The sequence below is a fragment of the Lynx rufus genome, unplaced genomic scaffold (assembly GCF_022079265.1).
Source record: "Lynx rufus isolate CCGP_SWC_20201006 ecotype Redwood Valley unplaced genomic scaffold, mLynRuf1.p SCAF_30, whole genome shotgun sequence".
Taxonomy (NCBI): domain Eukaryota; kingdom Metazoa; phylum Chordata; class Mammalia; order Carnivora; family Felidae; genus Lynx; species Lynx rufus.
Genome location: NW_025814846.1, coordinates 2,811,537 through 2,825,717, shown reverse-complemented (window position 1 = coordinate 2,825,717; position 14,181 = coordinate 2,811,537).

The following is a 14,181-nucleotide window of genomic DNA, read 5'->3' as shown; positions in this document are numbered from 1 at the left end:
CCCAGGGAGCTGCAAAACTCATCTGGGAGTAAAAGGCAGGAGCAGCAGATGCCCCCCCTCAGGTCCCCATCTATGGGGCTTAGCAAAAAAAGGGGGGGAGTGGGGGCTAGAAGTACCCACTCCTGCTGAGAACCCTGACCCCAGGGAAGGAGGCTACTCACCCAGCCTTGGCCCTGCAGGGAATGTTGGGGGGCACAGAGGGGAGAAGCTCTTTCCCCCCTCCACATTCCTTTTGTTGCCACGATCCTTAATTCCCTCCTGCCCATACCCCTACAGGCAATGGCAGACGGTGCAGTGGCCCTCCTCCCACTCCAGTGCACCTTGCCCCATGTGGGGCCACCACAGGGAAGTGCCAGGCTGGGAGATGAGGTGCGCACAGTCGCGACTAGGCTGGGGCCCCAGTTAAGCTGTGCCCCACCACTGTAGGCAGTGAAGGGTAGTAATGGGGTACAGAGTGGTGAGAGAGAGTAGAGATAGGGAAGAGGGAGAGGAGAGAACAGGACAGGAGGGGAGAGGAGAGATGAGATGTGGGCAGAGGGTTTAGAGAGATGGCTGAATGGTCTATAGTCACCTGGCTTTGGAAAGAAGGACGATCAGTGTTGAGGCAGGCTTGAGGACACCTCCCCAAATCAGAAAGGGTTGCATAGAGTCCTGTGGGGAAAGAGCACAGGAACCTGGTTGTTGGGCCTCAAAACAGAAGTCTGAGAGCACATGGTCAGACTGCCACTGTCTGAAGGGCCATTATCTTACAGAAGGTGCACATACTTCCAAGGGCCATTCTTGCCCTGGAGATCTTGGCCTTGAGGCCAAAGATGTTTCCATTTCTGATATCCATAGGGAGGAGGGACTTAAGTCCAAGTGGGTCAGGCCTGGCCTGGGTCCCCATACACACTCATTTTGTCCTAGCCCAGGCCTCCATGAAGGAGAACCTGGTGGCATTGCCCCAGGGCTTTCCAGAGATGAGACTCCCCCATCCCCACCCTGTCCCCATCCCCAGCCTACCAAAGAGTATTCATCCCTTCCCATCCCTGACCCCATGGGTTACTATCTGAACTGTGGAACAACCAAACTCTTCCTCACCCTGTAGAGGGTCCTCTGATCCAGCCACCCCTGCCTGCCCCTTCCTGAAGAAAGGCCAGAGACAGGCTAGGGGACCCACTGAATAAAGATAATGTGCTATTGTCTCTTGACTGAGACATTTGAGTTATTTAGTCAGGCTAGAGGGCTAGACAAGAAAAGAAGCATCGAGAGGCCCTTGGAGGCTGTTAGCCTTGTGCTGATCTCCAGAGAGTCGGAGGCTACATCGCCCAGGACCTCTAAAAGCCAAAAGGAGCAGACAAGAAAGGGCACCAGAACTGTGTTCCTGCAATGGGCCAAGTGGCATTCAGTACCAGAAAGGCTTGTGTCCTAGGCTGTGATGCCAATGAGTTAAGGGGACGAGTGGGCCTAGAGCTGCATTAGGTGAAACCAAGAAGTGGTTGGCAGGGGATAGATGGGAGACATCCTAGTAGAGAGGAGGGTCCCAGCCTCTGCTGGGTCCCAGAGAGGCTTTGTGAGACCGGGGAGTCCTTCCCTGCTGGTTTTCTCATTTCTCACAGCCTGTTTCCCTCCCCCAACCCCTGTGCCCCACCCACACACTCCCCTGTTTGGCCCTCAGCACTTCGGGCCTAGCCACATACCCCATCCCTAGAGTGCTCTTTTCAGCTGGGGAGGGGAAGAGGTGCTGGCTCCTTTCCAGAGACGCTTATGTAGATGTGAGAGACCCTAGGTACAGCCTTCTAACTCCTGCATCCTCAGGAGGGGAAAAGGGACTGGGAAGTAAAGGGGACCTTAGGGCCCCAAAGAACGGACCCTTGGAGACTCCCATCCTCTCTTCCCCCTCACCAAGTGCCCAGGAGACCCCTGGCTCAGACCAGCCCAGGGCCTTGCCCAGTGGCAGGGAAAAGGGGCACCGCACTCCACCTCAAAGTCATTTGACTGTCCCTGTCCACCTCACCACCCAGATCTTCCACCACCCCTCCAGCTGCCCCTGCCCTCCGTCACAGGCAGCAGAGCTGGGCAGCTTTCTTATGCCATTTTCTACACTGTGCTTCATGAGTAGAACTCTCTTGCACTAGTTCCTATGACTGAGTCTCCAAGCTGGATTCCTAGTAGCCCCCCCACCCCAACTGTCCCTTCCTCCCTCACCTGGCTATGATTCAGTTGTTCCCCTTCCCCTGCCTCTGTGTTTCGGTGAGAGTCTCTGTATGTGTATTGCTTTCTGTTTTGTTGCATTGTAGAGCAGAGGCCTCTCTGTTCTTGTTTAACCCCATAAAGAAATAAATGGTAAGACTTGATGATAACCCTCCCTTTATGGTTTTGTTCTGTGGAGTCAAGCACTGTGAGAGGAAAAAGTCTGTGTTGGAGAAGGGGTAGGACCAAAGGACATTGACCCTGTGCACTGCTCCTTGTTCAAGTCTCAGAAAAAAAAAGAGGAAACTCTGTAACAGGCCATTCAGGTGAGGAATCACAAACTTAAACTTCTGCAGAGATCAGTGAGTGAGGTGAACCACGTTGTCGTGAAGTGCAGACTCCGCGGTTGTGAGCAGTGAGAAAGTCAGGGTGCACACAGTCTGCAGGGGCAGCTCAAGCCCAGGGTTGTCTTGTGGGAATGTGGGCCCAATTATGCCTGATCTCATTCTTTTTTTTTTTTTTTTACATGAAGCCCTCTAATTTCTAAATGTTGGCTCAAGTTTGAAGAAAGCAAACTCCTGTGTGAGCTAAACACATCTGCAGGCCCCACCTGGCCTGGGGATTACTAGTTTTCCACATTGGTTCCAGCCTTTGGTTGTTAAGTCTACCAAGTTCATCTCTCCTCTGCTGCTTTACTAGGCCCATGTACCCAGCGCAGAAGTGAAAGGCACTCTAGGAGAGGGGCAGACAGAGCCCTCCACCCCTACCATCTTTTCACATAAACAGGGGAAGGAAGGGCATGTGTGCGAAGGGAATCTGGCATCCTCACCCAGTTGCTGAATTCCTTTGCCAAGAAAACGCAAGTTCCCCCAATTCCCCCAAAAGCAGCATAGTATGGAGGTTAGGATATGGTCTCTGGAGCCAAGAGTGTGTGAGTGCAAAGTTGACCACCACCATCTCCTACTTGTACAGCTTTGCACAAGTTCCTTGGCTTCTTCGAGCCTTGGTGACCTCATCTATCAAAAGGCTTATTGTGAGAATTACGTAGTATACGTAAAGCACTTTGCACAACAGCCGGCATGGAAGGAGCCGCAAGAATATTGATCGTTATTATTGTCATTACGCATTTCTCTTTCCTTCACCTTCACTTACAATGGTCACCGAGTTTTGTCAATTCTACCTCTGTCATGTGTCAGATCCTTCCCATCCTTTCCGCCCCCCTCCCACTCAGCCACTTCAGGCCTGCAGTAGCTCTTGCCTGGACCACTGCAATGACCTACCAACTAATCTCTTGTCCAGTCACTCCAACTCCAATCCACCCTCCCTAGCACAGTGTGCTCAGGAGGCACTCCATAAACATTTCGTGAAAGAACTGCTGCCTTAAAGTACACATCTAATCTTCCTAAAGTGAACAGATCACACCTGTGATCAAAACATCAGATGGCTCCACATTACCTGTCTAATCAAGAGTGAGCTTCTGGGGCACCTGGGTGGCTCCGTCGGTTAAGTGTCCGACTTCGGCTCAGGTCATGATCTCACGGTTCGTGGATTCGAGCCCCGCGTCGGGCTCTGTACTGAACTCTTGCTCAGGGCCTGGAGCCTACTCCGGCCTGCTCTGTGTCTCCTCTCTCTGCCCCTCCCCTGCTCACACTCTGTCTCACTCTGTCTCTCAAAAATAAATAAATGTAGTAAAAAATTTTTTTCAAAAAAAAAGTGAGCTTCTTAGCAGGACTTTCAAGGATCTTTGTATTCTGATCCGATCCCACCACTCTGATCTTGCCCTATAAACTATCCCACACTCATGTCCCCAGCCACATTTCCCTGCTGGCAGTTCACTGAATGAGCTCATGCCTTCTTATCTCCTACCTTTTGCTCACACCTTTTCTTCTGCCTTGAATGCCTTCTCTCCATCTCTGTCACTTCCTCACCTAGTTTTCATAGTCCAGCTCAAATGCCACCTCTGCTATGAAGGTATCCACATTGCCCCTCTCCCAAGCTGAGCATGATGTGTACTCCTAGAACACTTTGCACACTTTGCACCTTAATCATGGTACTTATCACACCCTGCCTCTATTCAACGTGGTCCTTCATTCATTGAAAACATACCTAGTGAGCAATTACTATATGTCAGGCACTGTACTCGATGCTGGGAATATAGCAGTAAAGGACCTCACATTATAGATCCACAGGATAACATGATGCTATGTGTTCGGCAACCATGATATGCTCACCATAACATTTGAGTTTTTCTCTCACCACGTGTCAATGAGGACAGCCCAGTTATCTTGGCCTTGGGCATAGGAAACAAAAAAAGGTGAGAGACTGGAGAGAGCTACAAACCCACAGTGCTAAGGGAGTCAAGGCACAATGGCCCTGCCAAGGAAATACAAGCATACTTCAGAGATATTGTGCTTTTCAGTTCCAGACCAGCACAATAAAACCAGTCAAATGGATTTTTTGGTTTCCCAGTGTGTATAAACGTGATGTTTACACCACACTGTAGTCTATTAAGTGTGCAGTAGCATTATGTCTAAAAAAATGTCCATACCTTAATGAAAAAATACTTCATTAGTAAAAAAAAAAAAGAAAAAAAAACTGCTAACCATCCTCTAAGCTTTCAGGGAGGTGTAACTACTGACCACAGATCACCATAACAAATATAATAATGAAAACGTTTTAAATATTGTGAGAATTACCAAAATGTCACATAGAGACATGAAGTGAGCGAATGCTGGTTGAAAAAAAAATGGTGCTAATAGACTTCTACCATACAGGGTTGCCACAAACCATCTATTTGTTAAAAAACAAAACAGAACCAAAAACCCCGCAGTATCTGCAAAGTGCAATAAAGCAAGGCATGATAAAACAAGGTATGCCGCTCTGAGCTCCCCCTTTGCCCTGGGCCCAGGTCCTGGTACTCTCCCTCAGGCTGACTGCAGACAGCCTCAGTCTCTTCCGGCCTCAGCATATGCTAGGAGGTGGGGAGGCAGTTCAACAGAATCACCTGGAGATCTTTTGCTGTGGCCCCACCAGCAGAGATTCAGATTTAGTCTGGGTCGGGGTCCCAGCCTCAGTATTGTTTAACGGACTCCACAAAAGATTCTAATGTGCAGCCAGGCTTACCAATCACAGGATGAATAGAAGGCTGGGCCTACATGAAGTCCTTGTTATTCGAGGACAAGTGGTGCTAGAAAAAGGACATTTACAAAGAACCCACTCGAAGTAGGGACCAACACTTCACAGTAGAGTACGGGAAAGGGGGGAAAGGGTTTCAACAGGACTCTATCTTGAGAAATGAAATTGAAAATGTGGCAAATAGTTTTGTGTTTTGAAATGTGTAAATAATTGCACATATGCACTAATTCTTAAAATGAACAAAGAATGAATCAAGCACTGGGGGAGGATAATATAATTTCCTGACCAGAGTGCGTGGGAACACAATAGTGCCTCTCACCACATCATCATAAACAGTTTTGTTTTTCCAAAATTAGAGAGCTTCTTCAATTATCCCAAGGACCTCTTATAATCCTCTGAGAGTTGAATCGTTTGCTTTGAAGCCTGGATTCTGTCATTACCCAGGTCAATTTTCTCTTCTGCCAGTGGTAACTGGTCCATCTCTGGCAACTCACCATTTGTCAAGGGCTTCATATGACTTTAATGAGGATCTTCGACATCACTTTCATTGACTTCATGAAACCCTGAATCTTTTTCAAGACCTGCAGTTTCACTCTGAAATTTATTTGCATTTGTGTAATACTAAGCATTAACAAGAGGTTGAAAAGACCTGAGCATAATGAGTATAGATAAATAGTATGAGGGTGTGAAATGGGGAAAGGACCCTATGCAGGGCTCAAAATTGTGAATATTTTGTGCTATGGCAACTTTGTCTTTCATAAAGCCCCTTTCCCTTTTGGAGTTTTAATATGCTTATCTCTAAAATGAAGGAATAGGATTAGGTGAAGTAATATATGTGAAAGCATTGAGTACAGTTCCTAGCACAGAGGAGGAGCTTATAATTCCTGCTTTCATTCCCTCTCAAAACATTTTTAGAAGACACTGAGGGACAAACAAGGAAAAAGGGAGAAGTGCATTAGAGTAACTAGAAAGAAGACCCAGAACTGCTGCCCCAGGCCCAAGTTTTGGTCTTACTGCCATTCTCTGGTCACTTTCTCTGTGGAGGGTCACAGATCTACTCACTAAACAGTGAGCACCTAGTAGACTACCTGCTTAGGGGTGTAGGGCAGGAATTCAAGGATCATTCACAGTCAGAGAATCTGCCCTCAAGAAGCTCCTGTGTTGGTTAGTAAGAAGAAACATGAATAGAAATCCCTTAAATTACTAGAATCTGACAATTTCTCCTACCTCCATTGTCACCACCTACACCAAGCCACCAACTCTCTCTCTCTCTCTCTCTCTCTCTCTCTCTCTCTCCTAGACCACTTCAGTGGCCTTCTAACTGGTCTCCCTGCTTCTCAATCTTGTTCCCCTGCCACAGTCCGCCCAGAGCTATCTTTATTTCTTTTTTAAGTTTATTTATTTTTGAGAGAGAGAGAGAACGAGCAGGGGAGGGGCAGAGAGGGGGACAGAGGATCTGAAGCAGGTTCTGTGATGACAGCAGAGAACCCAATGTGGGGCTCAAACTCACAAACTGTGAGATCATGACCTAAGCTGAAGTCAGAAGCCGAACCGACTGAGCCACCCAGGAACCCCGCCCCGAGCTATCTTTTAAAAATGCAAATCAGATCATGTCTCTCCCCTGCTAAAACCCTCCATTAGCTTCCCATCACCATAAGGATAAAATCCGAACTCCTTAACATGGCCCACAGGGCCTTTCACGACCTATCAGTCTCACCCACTACACTCCTTTCACTATCCTCCAGCAACTATGCCTTATTTCTTTTCTTGTGATATTATACTAGGCTTGTTCCTATCTCAAGACCTTTGTACATACCCTTCCTCAATCTGAGATGTTCTTCTGCCAGAGTTTTGCAAGGCTGACTCCTCTTCACTCTCCTTCAGAGATCATCAGATCTCAGCTCACATGTCACTTTCTGTGAAAGGCCTTTCCTGATTACTCTAGGTATGATAGTGCCCTTCTTACCCCACTCTATCATGCCACCCTGCTTTTTATATGATCTAGAGCTGATAAGTATTTGAAATGATCTTGTTTATATATTGGCTTTCTTATTCATTGCCCCACTCCTCATTTGAATGCAACCTCTGGGCAGACAAGGATCTCTTCTGTCTGTTCCCTGTTTCCCCAGTCCCTTAGTTAAAGGTTCATTGAGTAAATGGATGTGGAGGCCAGTGAGTGATCCAGTTGGGCAGGAGTGAGTGTTGGTAGGGTGTGTGGCATAGATAGCAGGAGATGAAGCTTGAAAGATAACCTGAGATCAAAACATGGAAGGCCTTGAAGGTCAAGCCAGGGAATGTGGGCTTTATACTGAGACCCCTTGGGAGCCAGGAAAGAGTTTTTATTTTAAGAGGAATATCATCAGCTGACCTGGAGTAAGATTCATCTAGTGCCACGTGCCAGATGGAATGGTGGGTGAAGTGAATGGAGGGTCTGGTTTAAGAGCCCGTCAACTACTGTGTACCCCACCTTCCCCACTCTGGGGCCCGGTTCCACTCAGCTCCCCGTCCCTTTGGGGCCACTCAAGAGCCCTGACTGCCATTCCGCGCCACCTGCCGCTGGGTGGCGCTGTGGCTCCTCCTACCCGAGCTGGAGGCGCGAGGGAGGCCGAGGAGCAGCCAATCTGAGCCTGGCGCGGGGATCCGTCGGCGCCTGCAGAGTGGGCTCTCCCTAGTCCACCTCTTTCTCCCACTTCCACGCTTCCCGAGTACAGGCCCGTCGCCGCTCCCCGACCCCTACCTCACACTCCAGTCCGCCTTTGGCCTGCTTTCCTCCGCCTCTGGCGGTCTTTGGCTTTCGACCCACCAGGCCAAAGTGGGGCCGAAGACGGGTACCCGCCGGGGTGCAGGAGCGGCTGGGGCTGGGTGGTGCCCTCCCTTTGCAGCCCCTTCAGGTTTCGATCCTCCCTGGTCCCTGGGATGAGACAGAGCTTCCACAGCTGCCACCCTGGGCCGCCCCACCACCGGCCCCAGCCAGGCCTGCACTAAAGGTCCGGGCAGCCTTTTGATATAAAGGGGCTAGAGTCATTGAGCCAATTTACTGTTTATGTTAATCGCCCTGCCTCTCCTCTCAGCCCCTGGCACCAGAAGCAGTTCTCTGGGACTCCTCCACCCCACTACTATATGACCCAGATATCCTATATGTCTGTGTATATTCTACATCCTAAACCCATCCCTCCATCCTCACTGCTATTGTCTGCCCCCAGTCTCATTACCTACCAAGTAGCCTCCAGCTTTCAGCCTCCTGCCCTTGCAGCCCAGACTTCCTCACACTCAGCCAGGAGCCTCTTGGAGCAGTGGCCTGGCATCCTGCCCCTGTAATGGTTCCTGTTGCTTGGGAAAGTTGAAAGCTGGCGTTCAAGACCCTCCACACTCTTACCTCACTCTTTTGGCCTGGCCTCAACTCACATCCAGAGTAAAAAGCCTATCCCCGGTAGGCTGCCCTGAGTAGAGAAGGAGCTACAACAGGAACTGAACACAGTGGGAGGCTCTCTGGGACTCTGTACAGGGCTGCCTAGGCATCTATCTGAATAGTGGTTACTCACCATCACACTGTTACAACATTAGAGATATACAGAGAACACAGTGTCTGCCTCCCCTAGAGCACAGGAACACATCTGTGTCTATTCCTTTGCCCTCTCCCTTTGTTTCCCCTGTCCCCTAGATCTGTTGTGTTCTCCTCCCATCTCTCTGTTCCCCTTTCCATTTATGTTGTCCACTCCCCTATGACCCTCCTGCTGGTATGTGAAGCTCATTCTCAACCAGGACATGGCATCCTTTCACAGTGGTTGATGACATGAAAACTAGGTTTCTCTGTAATGTTAAGTCTTGCTTTCAATGCATTTTTTTTCCCTTGAGGAGCCTAATATTTACAGACGTTAAGCTATAGGTAGCTCTTGAGGAGCAAAGATTTGAGACTATATTAAATGTAGCCTATTGAACCCAACACAGAAACATGTAAATTAACATGTAAAAGCATACAAGGGAGCAGGAAAATTGGCATAGGCAGATTTATTGGCAAAGAAAGCACTCATGGTTAATTTCAGGCTGTTCTGTGCCCTTGGACTCCAGGAAGCCATGCCCAGGGTTAGATAAGTATCATTCATTGTCTTAGAAGAGGACTGGTAGGCGAAAGAGCTTGGGATCAAAAACATAATGCTGAGAAGGGTGGGATACGAGGAGACAGCTCGCCTTCCCTGACTGCATCCCAGGGTAGCTGCTTCTGGGAAATGACAGTTTCCTGTCCCCCAAACAAGCCTTACTGCTAAGAATATCCTCTTCCATTTGTACTGCACGTGTATACACAGTGTCTTCTGCTCCTCACAATAATCCTGTGTTATAGGAATTATTAGCTTGGGTTTACAGATGAAGGAACTGAGGATCAAAAAGGCCAAAAGGCACCCCCCCAAAAAAATAAAAACCATTACAAAAAATGCAGAACAAAAAGCCAAGACTAGAAGCCAAGAATTCTAACTCCAAAACAGTGCTAGCACGTTTTCACCCACAGTTCCATGATTTGTTGAAGACCCAAAGCTAGGCCAACTGGCCCTAGCCCTGTACCCTCACTCTGTTCCCAGGAGGGACTGAAAACACAGGCAGTGTGACTGAAGCAGAGGAGAAAGGGCTTTCACCTGGCTCCTGTGCTGTGCTGACACCTGACCTGGGTTTGAATGATGGCAGGGGGAGACTCAGGCAATGTTGAGGTTTAAAGGACCAGCTGAGCAACAGGCAGCCTCATGCAGATACCTTCTGAAGCTGAGGTTTCCAACCAGAGACTTCCAGAGACGTTTTGTTTGGCTTGGCAGTGTTGGTCTGTGCGGCGCTTAAATTTCTCTTAGGTTTCCTCAAGAGATTTAATATGAGTGTTTTAAAAGTTCAGAGAATAGTCATAAAGAACATGGCCTGAGTTTGCATCCTGACCCTGCTACTTGTTCTGTGTGACTCTGGGAAAGTTACTTAAACTCTCTGTGCCTCACTTTGCCCATTTGTAAAATAGAGATAAACAATAGTACTCTACATCAGAGAGATACAAAGAATATTGCATTGTGATATCTAAAGCATTTAGAACAGTGCCTGACACACAATAAGTGCTATGTGGGTGTTTACTATTATTACTAGTGTTGTATATAAATTGGGAAGAGTTCACATAAAATCTATATCCCTAGCATCTTAAAAATTTGTAAGATCTAGGGGGCCCCTGGCTGGCTCAGTCAGCAGAGCATGAGACTCTTGATCTTGAAGTCATGAGTTCAAGCCCCACGGTGGGTATAAGGCTTACTTTAAAATATAAATAAATAAAAATTCAGAAGATTTGATAGTACTAGGCCCCTATTGCCAGCTGGAACGAAATCTGCCCTCTGTAGATGGAGTGTGCTTTCTCCAGGTCAGCCCCATCCCCACAATTCCCCATCTGGTTTGTAAGACTGAAGCTAAGTGTCAATTGCCATTTATTACCTTACACGCTGCTTGTTTCATGAATTTCCAACGTCTGCCCGGTTTCTAAAACCAGTCTGTCATTTGACCACTGCTTAAATGGTTCAAGGGGCAAAACATGTCACCAAATAGGAATCATTAGCCAAGTGGACATTGTTAACCAATGGGGTTTAAAAACCTACCAGGCCTTTGCCTGCTTTCTTCACATCCCAGAATGGTACTTTGTTGCACCAGCTTGAAGTTCAAGGAAAGCAGCAAAGTGATAAAAGAAGGCAAAGTTAGGCTTCTAAAGCATTCCAGAGCATTCCCTCCTGCAGCCTCACGGTTGGATTTAAAATCTGGCTCAAGAACTCGGCAGTAAGATGTACCCACATCTCTGCCAAATCATACATGTTCAAGAGTAGTTATTGCAGCATTGTAAATGATAGAAATGATTAGGAGGAACCCAAATGTCATCCATAAAAGACTGGTTAAATAAATTTTGATACAATGTGATACTATGCAGCCATTAAAAGAACATGAAGAGCATTGTGTGCAGGATACTTTCATGTCTGTGGGAGGTGAACAGAAAACAGAAACACACACAAACATGTATCTGTTTGGGGCGCCTGGGTGGCGCAGTCGGTTAAGCGTCCGACTTCAGCCAGGTCACGATCTCGCAGTCCGTGAGTTCGAGCCCCGCGTCGGGCTCTGGGCTGATGGCTCAGAGCCTGGAGCCTGTTTCCGATTCTGTGTCTCCCTCTCTCTCTGCCCCTCCCCCGTTCATGCTCTGTCTCTCTCTGTCCCAAAAATAAATAAACGTTGAAAAAAAAATTTAAAAAATAAAATTAAAAAAAAAACATGTATCTGTTTGTCTTTGTATAGATACCTCTTGAAGGATATATAAATATAGTAAAGGCATAACATATCTGTGGAAGGACATATGCATCAAGAAACTGGCCACCGTGGTTGTCTTCGGGGAAAGACATTACGAGACTAGGGAAGGAAGGAGATATACTTTTTTTTTCACTATATACTTTTGTATTCCTTTTAAATTTTGCACCATGAAACTGATTTACAAATTTTCATTTTAAGAAATTCTGCAGTGGATACCAAAGGAAACCAATAACAACAAACAAAACTAATTCCAGAGTCTCTCAAAAGGCAACATGAACCATCAGCCAGTCCAGGACAGCTGCACAGAAACAACCTGGCACCTGTAGTTCCCAAACCCTTGCTTAGTAAGCTGCTTCTCAAAGTTATCTCCACAGTCACCATTCCATGTCCAAGAGTACTGGAATCAGTTTCACTCTGGTCCTTCTTGCCAAGGCCACTCTGGTCAGCTTGGCTTTGCTCAACCTCTAAAAAAATTCTGGTTTGGGATGCCTCTTTGGCACCCAGAAGTGAAACCTTCTGGAGATTGCAGCTGGAGCTTGGCAGGAGTGATACACGAAAAAACCAGGATGTAAGCTATCCTTCTCCAAAAGTGCTTCTCCCAGTCATCTGGGAGGGAGCTCTGAAGTGATCAGTACCTGTGTGTCTGAGTAGGGCACCCTCCCAGCCAAGGCCCACCTCCTTTACCTGACTGTAAGGTCCCCAATTCAATCCAAGAGACTTATTTTTTTTAAACCCTATGCAAAGCCCTGGGCCAGGTGTAAAGTTCCCAAGGTATCAGGGACACAAGATAAAGGAGACAGAGTGCCCACCTTCTAGGGATACACAGTCTAGATTCTGAAAAAATCTGAGTTGGAAGGAATATGGGGAGATAACGGAGGTCATAGCTTTCACCCAGAGTCCTGTGGGGGCCCTTGGACTTTATAGAGGAACTTTAGGAGTTCTACAAACATCAGATGTGTTGGCAGATTTCAGACAGCAACCAAGAGCTATGACCCTTCATTGCAAACCATTGATTTGATCAAAATTTTCCCATAATTCTCACTGGTTTACTTTATAATAAAATTCATGACATAAATTTGAACTTAATAAACACATTTCTATTAACAGAGCACTTGCTTTTATCTGTTTTATGTAATAGGGTTCTGTTTAAGATTTCACTAAGAGGTGGAGGGTTCAGCTGTTTCAGAAGGTTCTCCTTACTTGACAAAGGAGGAAACAGACCCAGAGAAAGGAGTGGACTTATCCAAGGTCATACAGCCTGACAGAAGTAGAGCCTGGTCCAAAAGCAGGGCCCACTGCCAACAAGTACTAGGCCATGCCCCCTATACCTCTTAAGTAGTGATACAAAATCTAAATGAAGAATTGTGTTGGGTTAGGAGCATCCTTCCATGTGGGATCTTAGCAGGGCTGGAATAGACATCCCAGGACACTTCAGAGCTCAATCAGCCCAGCAAACCATCATTTTCTCCATCATATGACCTTCTTGTGGGGCCTGAGCTTTCAATAGGCTTCAGGTCTAGGCCTTTTTTCTGCCAGAGGTACCACCCTTCCACTGCTCTATTCTCTGGAGCATGCTGGTATTTCCTGAAGCCAGGGCCTGGGCTAGGAAAGCCAGACTTTATTACTTGCTCAACACAGCTTGACTCCCAAAAGCTGGATCTAAGCTCTGAGCCTCTTGCTTGCCCTTCCTGGGGACTTAACTCCCTTGCCTTGTTCCCACTCATTTTGCCCCCTCCTTTCCAGGTGTTCACTTGCTTGAACACTCGCTGGCAGACCTTCTTGTGGGCCCTTCCCCTTAGTCACCACTCCCCCTGAAACCACTACTGCTGCCTCAGACCTCTTGCCTTTTATCTTGCCCTAGAAGCTGAGTGAGCCCTCCAGTCCCTTAATTGTTCAGGTTGCTCTTTTCTGAACTCACTCCAATTGAGCTCCATAAATTGAAGATAATTGGACTGTCTCACTCAGCTTATGAGCCCCTGGGGCAGTGTCTTCTTAGTCTGGTACAACCCTGCCCAGAAAGGGTGGAGGCGGGAGGGAGAGGGGCACAGAGGAGGCCAGCCTGGGAGTCTGGCTCAGACCCCTGGGGAGAAGGCATAGGGTCACTACACAGACATCCCTCCACTGGCTAAGTTTTGCAGCCTTGATCTCCTCTGCCTGGCCTAGTCCTCACAGGTCAACAACTGTGTGAGGAGCCATTCTTTATCCACCAACAATGCGGGCAGCAATTATGTGGTATATTTTTTCAAATAGTGAAGAAGTTCTAAGATTCTGGATAAAAGACCCTTATTTGGGGGCACCTCAGTGAGTCACCAGTAAAGAGGTAGGGGCCTGTGGGGAGAAACTCAGACTGAGGAGAATCCTGGGTAACTTGCTCCTTGGTGTACCTGCTCTATCCTACACAATAACACCTTCCCAAAGAAGTTTATGTGGCCACCCATCTTGGGTACTGCTAGGAAGGTTGAGTTTAGCCATATCCTATGTATCCATATAGATGGATATAATTGCTGCTGTAAGGAATGGTTAGAGTAAGGAGTGAGTGGCTAAAGCAATAATGTTTCACCGCAGACT